This window comes from Dasypus novemcinctus, unplaced genomic scaffold (genome assembly GCF_030445035.2).
Source record: "Dasypus novemcinctus isolate mDasNov1 unplaced genomic scaffold, mDasNov1.1.hap2 scaffold_151, whole genome shotgun sequence".
NCBI classification, from domain to species: domain Eukaryota; kingdom Metazoa; phylum Chordata; class Mammalia; order Cingulata; family Dasypodidae; genus Dasypus; species Dasypus novemcinctus.
The window spans coordinates 575,111-582,884 of NW_026688155.1; the positions used below are offsets into that span (position 1 = coordinate 575,111).

A 7,774-nucleotide genomic window follows, 5' to 3' on the forward strand; every position below is an offset into this window, starting at 1 on the left:
GCCACTGGGCTTCTGTCTTCTCTTCTAAAACTGCATGACCCTGTATAAATAGCCCTTATTTTATTTGTCACTGACATAAGGGAGGTTGAATGGGAGGTTGGGTCATGACAAGACTGGGAATCTTAGGGCACAGAATATGCAGAGAGCTTTGTGGTGATCATGGCGTTTGTATGTCAGGGGCACTGTGGACCTCTGTTTAGGCAAGAGGTTCCTGGGAACCTGAGTCCTGCACCCTCTCCCCCATCACTTCCACCTGCACACACATCTGTGGCTCAGTGACACTCCGCAAGTGGGGTCTGGGGTTGGTGTGCTGCTCTGCCAGCTACTTCAGGGGTAACTCCTCTCCTGTCTGCCTCTCCTTCACACAGAGAACCTGCAGTTTTGGAGGATTTGACCTGACAAACCATTCTCTGCACATGGGCAGTAGTAATGCCTCCCCAGTGGTGAGTGCAGTCAGAAAGAGACTATTGGTTTATACTGGAGGGATGTGGTTGGCAAGGGCTTGAGCTTGGTGCTTAGAGAATAGAGGCCCTGTGAGCAGGTGGTCCTTTATGGCCCTCAGGCTCTTCCCTGCTCCATGGGGGTAAATGAGAGCTCCCCCAGCCTGGTCTTCTCCATGGAGGCAGCCACTTCCCCAGGTGCTTTTATCACTCTCCTTACACAGTGGATCCAGGTGCCTTTGGTTTGTGCAGAGAACACCAAATGGAGCATGGCTGAATGGAGACTGAGATTTCCCACCAAGCCTCTGGGCTCCTGTGGCCTCTCTGCTGCCTTCATGGTCCAGTCCCCACTCACAGGGGGTTCTGCTTCTGGACCTCAGCCCCAGAGGCTGCTGGGTGCCCAGCTTGCTCCCTAAAGGCCACTCTCTCAGGGCCCAAGTGTTTAGGTGAGCTTTCTGTGCAGCTTTGGAAAAACATGCATTTTGTCACAAAACTGAAATTTAGATTACCTGCTTTATATTTGTTAGCATCATATATGACACAAGAAGCATTTGAGAAATTCCTGGGAGAAAAACTATTTTATTTGGATGTCAAATTTTATTACTTTGTAAACCCATAATTTTATGTAGTGATGCTTTTAAAAAATGAGAGAAAGTATGATTTTTTTTTCCTTCTCAGGAGAAAGTTTTTTTTTTTAAAGCAAAACAAAATGACTGCTGAACACAGTCTGCCTTTTCAGACTAGGAAATTCAAACCTAGAAGAGCCAATACCCTTGGTCACCTGATGCTGGCTTTGCTGACTTGCCTTTTGTTGGACTGATGAAGTGCAGTCCCCTTGGGATTTTTGTTGTTGTTTTTGTTGTCTGTTTGAGGTACCAAGGCCAGGGTTTGAACCAGAGACCGCATATGTGGGAAGCTAGAACTCAAACATTGAGCCACATAGGCTTCACTGAATTGATTTTTTCTTTTGGTTTTCTTGTTTGTTTTTCTTAATTTTTTAGGAGGCATGAGGCAACTGAATCCAGGATCTCCAATGTGAGAAGTGGACACTCAACCACTTGAGCCACATCTGCTCCTAATAGTGTTATTTAAACTAAGGGTTTTATCTTGATGTCTAGAGAAAGTATGGAAAATCGGCTTTTGAGGAAGATAACAAAAGCATAAAAACAAAATTGTAAATATAGATAAAAGCACAAGGGTATCAATTAAACAAGGGAATTTTGGTGTAATGAAATAAATTATTTTGACACATCTTCACCTTGTCCTAACTTAGTCATTTTGAGCAACCACCTGAGTTAACACTTCCCTGGGTATAACCACAACTAGCAACACCTGCATCTTCACAGGTATGGATGATAAGAGCTAACCTCAGCTTCTATGATCAGCCTCTGCCACTTCTTTTGAATTGCCCCCTTGCCACTGCAGCTCTTTCCTGCTGCATAATTTATTTGCAAGGCATCAATTTCCATATGGCTTGGATGATAAGAAGCTGCTCCCAGCTTCTCCACATGGCCTTAGTCACATCTGCTTTTTGTACCATATATTGTGAAACTGCCAGGCCCAGGTTCCATTGGATCCTTCCCATCTGGGTCACAGTAAAGACAAGTGCCTGGAATAAACATGTGCTCCAATCTGCCTTACCATGAACCCTCACAGGAACCTAGGCTAGGTAAGCTGGGACCTGCCATGCCAAGATTCTCCATTCTCCCCCTCCAGATTCTTTGATGTTATGAACCTCTCATTTCATGCAATCTTACTGGGTATCTGTGTTTGTACCTCATCACTGAAAAAATTTCCCCATAATCTACAAAACACTTGGCTGAATGGGTTCTTGTTCCATGATCTTGGCAGTACCTGTCCACATCAGATACACACACAGTGTCAATTGCTTCTGGATTATTTTGGTTAATTTTAATTTTGAATCATGTACCATTTCATATACCCACCTTGGAAGTGACATCAGTTTTAGCTGCATGTGTTGTACTCAAGTCTCATTTCCTTCTAATTTGACAGCTATATGTGAAGTTATTAATGCCTGATAAGTTTATTTCAAGTAGGTCAGAGATTGGTTTTTCATTATTTTCTTTTGCAAAATATGTCATCAGTTCGCAGGTGGTGGGATGTTGTCTTTAGGTGGTAGAGGGTCAGTAAATCTTCAGTAACTTAAAAAAAAATCCCTGAGGATATTCCACTGATTTCCTACAATACTGAAAAAACCTCAATTCACTATCATTGGATCATGTTTTAGTTAACCGAGGCTGATGAAACAGTATTTCCCCAAATGAGTTGGCTTTTCCAAAGGGAGTTTATTGACTTGCAAGCTTACAGTTGTGAAGCTGAGAAAAGAGTCCAAATCAAGACATCTTCTGGCAATGCTCTCTCCTCAAAGATCAGCTGTGGGTGATCCTGGACTCTTCTGTCATATGGGAAGGTACATGGTGTCATCTGTCAGTCTCTGCTTTCTCCTCTGAACTCTGTTGCTTTCAGTTTCTGGTTTCTCTCTCAGCTTCTGAGCATTTCACTCTGAGCACCTGTGTCTGTCTCTTTCCATATGGAGAGGATTAAGTCCCACCCTGGGGCATGCCTTACAGAAGTAATCTAATCAAAGAGTCCCATTTACAATAGGTCCACTCCCACAGGAATGGATTGGCTCTAAGGACATGATTCTCTGGGACCCATCCAGCATCAAACTGTTACAGATCCTCTCTAGTGAACTGTTCCCCATACATGAGCTGCCCTATAATTACCTCTTGTGGGATCAGTGGTGTTGCCTGATGGCATAGACCTCAGGGCCATGAGGACCAAAGGGAATGTTTTGGCCAAGACAGAACCAGTGAGTCAATATTTAAGCTTTAATTTGTATATTTCATGGATTTATTCTACCTTACCATAGGTGTTGGATGGTATGGGCAGTAGGTGATTTGCTGGATGGGAACCACTTGACACAAACTTTAAATATATATATATATAAATTTTTAAAAAGATACTTAGATTACATAAATGTTTATTGACACACTTTTTTATAACCTTTCCAGTGAAGTGAGTTTGAAGCTTGCTTGAGAGTTCAAAGGGTACTCCCTGCTTTGGAAAACCATTTTCTTTTTTTCCCCTACAGTTAAAGCATTCTTATTTTGACAAGAGAATGCCTCAACCCATTCTTAATACCTGTAAGCCATAAACTATATATAATTAAAATCCATTGAAAGAACTGGCTGGTAAAGCCCTTCAGCTGATGTTCAAATAGTCCAGGTGTGGGGGTTAAGGTTATGGAAATACATACATTAATAAATTTTGCCTAGTTTACAAGCCTGTCATGTATGAATCTGGTTACAGATTTTTTAAAGTACCTTATCAAAGACTGCCCACCAATATATTTCCTTGTCCTTTTTCATTTTTTGCATTCTGTAATGGTTAATTTCATGGAGGGCTCACATGTAGTTTCTTCTAGGGACTCTAGGGCACCATCCAGCACTTCCTAGATTCTATCCCCAGAATTTAATTGGTGACCCTACTGACTTATTTTTCTTTTTCAAATACAAAAACACTTTCCTAACTGTGAGCTAACTCATTTGGAGAGGGCTTATGAGTGACATTGTATAAGGAAACTGTTTTGTTGTCTCCACATATTGTTGAGCTGCTAGGTTGGCATTTTTCTTCTAAGTTTTGTGAGTGTGAGCCTCCACTTTTATCACAGCATTTTTTCTTTGTTTTACCTTTTCTTTAGGTGATAGAAATACATCTATTATTTCAGATATTTACCATTTTTTATTTGTTTCCTAATGACTTCAGGGAGTCCATTTGTTTTCCTAAACTTCCCAAATCATGAATTACTCCAAACACATACCTACGGTCAGTATAAATATTGTGATTTCCTTTTAGCTAAATGACTGCCTCTATTTAAAAGTTTTACCACAGCTCACTAGGGCATGGTGAGGCTAGGGGCTTGTTGACCAGTAATTGCTTCTGTTGTAGAATTTGAGAGAAGTTCAATTATTTGAGTATAGAGAGGCCAGGACTCAGGAATGATTTTGAGCCCCGAACAAGATTTTCAAACGTCTTTTATACAGAGAGGAAAGGCCAAATGGTCCCTTTGTTTCAGTTCTCAATAGGCTTCAATTAGCATATATATCTTCCACATCTTAGGTAAGCTTTTAGCATGGACTCCAGATATTCTAGATAAGCTTTTAGCATATTTACTTTTTGCATTTCCCCTAAATACTTAAAGTTTATAGCCCTTGCATTGTTAAACTGTTTCCTGGGACTGGAGCCTGTTGTCATTGTCCCTAAGGGCAGGACTGCAGCCTCTTACCGTTCCACACCCACAGCCTTCAGTTTAGGTTATCTCTGAAGAGACAAAGAGCCTTCCACCCATAGCCCACATCACTTCTACTGTAGTGGTTACTTCATAGTCTGCCTCATAATTATCTGTTTCTGTTTTATGGTAAGACACATCTTAAAATTTGATCTAACCCAGGTTTAGCAAGAATTTTTATGTTGTTGTTTGTTTTGTTTTATGTGTGTGTGTTTTGCTTTGTTTTGCTTTATTTTTGGTAAATCTGGTCCTGGGGATAATAATTGAGAAACAGGAACCTCACAATCTTGAGAATCATCTTTTTCAGCCATGGACAACAGAGTACTGGATTTAAAGTATCACAGTAGAGGATTTGGATATTTTAAGGAGTGAGCAGTATGATTTCAAAAAAGGTCAGTCTGTGAGTTGACATATGCTAGGTTTTTCTTGAGATTAGCAACCAGCAAATCATGAGCTCTATTAACTAAAAAGTACGCCCCCTGCCCAAGTCAGCTGACACCTCATGTAATGTTGCAACCGCAGCTACTATCCTTTCATGGCTGAGTATGGTATAACTTCTGCATCCAATTACAGACTGGAATATTTTATAGCTTTTTCCCTTTGGAAACTGTGGCACAGAGGTCTCACAAGGAGAGACATACTCTTTCCATGGCTATGCTTGCAACTGAAGGAATGTGGTAATAAAGAGTTCCCAGTAAACAGGAGGAAGCTGTTAAAGACTAAAAGAAAAAATGAGCACATACGTTTTGTAGTAAATTGAACACTTAGACTTTGTACCTTGAGATAAGATTTTTTTAAGTTCCTTAGACTATGAGTAATGCTGATAGTTAACTGCATGTTGCTGCTTGTTCTCATGTAGACGGGTATATATAGAGTGCCTTGTAAACAAAAAGTTGTCTGATGAGTCTCTACTCAGAGACCCCCTGATCCCAGCTCTCTCTCTCTTTCTTTCATTCTTCTTTTTCTCTTTCTTTCATTCCCAATAACATTCAGGCCCAAATCTCCAACAAATGGTGCCCAATGCAGAGCCCAAAGAAGTAAGTCTTCCAAAACAGTATTGGGACCCATGGAAAGGACTCCTACGAGGGTTGTAAATGACGTCCAAAGCAGTGTGACTCAAGTCTTCTTTTAGGTAAGTTACATTTCCACGAAGTCATCAGGGTAATGGGTATTCAAATGGGAAGTGTGGAAGAATATTTGCAAGTGTTAAAAACTTTGTTGAAAGCTAGTGGGGTGCCTGTAAAAAGTTGTGAGTTAATTGAATTGTTTGCTTTAATACAAAAGCATTGTGGTTGGTTTCAGCCTCAGGGGCATAATGTTTTAAATTTGAAACAGTGGAGATGTGTAATGAAAGCTGCGGTCACCCCTCGGGCTGAAGCGTGGTTTGCTGGCCTGGCGGGGGAGCGGCCGTGGTAGGCCAAGCCGCTGCCCCCATAATAGGGTGGCTGGTCGGACTCACCGCCACCCCTGAAGGGAGCTCAGCATGGGCGCAGAGTGCCCTCGGGTCTCCCCTTCTCGGCAGCCATGCTTCCGAGGCCGCCCCTCCTCCCGGATGGCGCCACACGATGCCTTCTTTCTCCCTGTGCAGGCGCAGGGCAGAAAATTCCAGTCTGCCCTTTTCCCCTCCCCCGACAGCAGCAACAGCCAGGTGTGGGCGGAAAAATCCAGCCTGCCCTTTTCCCTTCCCCCGACAGCAGCAACAGCCAGGCGTGGGCGGGAAACTCAAGTCTGCCCTCCACCCCAGCAACAGCAGCCACCAATCCCTAAACCCTGCCCCTTCCCCCAGCAACAGCGACAGCCAATCCCTAACCACCACCCCTCCCCCGTCCAGTACCGCCCACTGACCTTTCGCCGGCAACCAATCAGAACAGGGCGTGGCTTCGACCAATCAGCCTTCCCCAGCCCCTATAAAACTGTTGCCTCTCCCTCAGTAAAGTGGACTTGCGTGTTTACCTTGTCTCCGCGGTAGTTCTTCTGCCGTGCGCCCTCCAGTCCTGAGAGCCCCCGACAAGGGCCTGGCCTCCCTTGTCCCCAGTTCGTCGCCTGCTTCTCCGGGCGACCCCTTCGTCGCCTGCTTCTCCGGGCGACCCCTTCGTCGCCGGCTTCGCCGGGCGACCCCTTCGTCGCCGGCTTCGCCGGGCGACCCCGTCAGCCGAACCGCGCAACCCCTTGTGAGACCGATCCCTCGTCTGCTGCCGGACCGACCCCTCGTCCCAAGTGGGACTGACCCCTCGTCCCAAGCGGGACCGACCCCTCGTCCAGAGCTGGACCGACCCCTCGTCCGCAGCCAGACCCCACCTCTACCGACTGAGCAAGCCGCCGCAGTTGGCGCCCAACGTGGGGCAAGGCAACCCCACCACAGCCTCACTCCATAACCTGGCAGCCCCCCCCTCCTCTCTTCTCACCTTGGGACTTCGCTCGTGCAACATTGCTGCTACCTGAGCCTTGGCTACCTCATACGATCCACGGCGGTCTGGGAGAATCGCTGGATGGCTTTCTCCTTCCATGTCGGGGGCTTATACCGACCCGCTATGATTAAGAGGAGCCTTGGATTTCTCGGGAGCGCGTGCTTGCACGTCTGAAGTAATCCTACCACAGCCCTACCCCCTCCTCTCTTCTCACCTTGGGACTTCTCTCGTGCAACATTGCTGCTACCTGAGCCTTGGCTACCTCATACGATCCACGGCGGTCTGGGAGAATCGCTGGATGGCTTTCTCCTTCCATGTCGGGGGCTTATACCGACCCGCTATGATTAAGAGGAGCCTTGGATTTCTCGGGAGCGCACGCTTGCACATCTGAAGTAATCCTACCATAGCCCTACGCTCTCCTCTCTTCTCACCCCTATCTTTTCGCTCTGCATTGCTGCTCCTGAACCTTGGTGACCTCATATGATCCACGGCGGTCTGGGAGAATCGCTGGATGGCTTTCTCCTTCCATGTCGGGGGCTTATACCGACCCGCTATGATTAAGAGGCGCCAATAAAACTCTCAGGAGCGCGTGCCTGAGCACCTCCACCCCTGCC

At 45.3% G+C, this 7,774-nt stretch overlaps 1 long non-coding RNA gene across 1 annotated transcript in view; it reads left to right on the forward strand.

Annotated features, from left to right (window-relative positions):
• Nucleotides 1-5,894, forward strand: part of LOC131277566 (uncharacterized) — a 71,415-nt gene extending 65,521 nt beyond the window's left edge. The window contains exon 3 of the long non-coding RNA XR_009184714.1: nt 5,746-5,894. This is a non-coding gene — a long non-coding RNA (uncharacterized lncRNA). The remainder of the gene's footprint in view (nt 1-5,745) is intronic.
• The last annotated feature ends 1,880 nt before the right edge of the window (nt 5,895-7,774 follow it).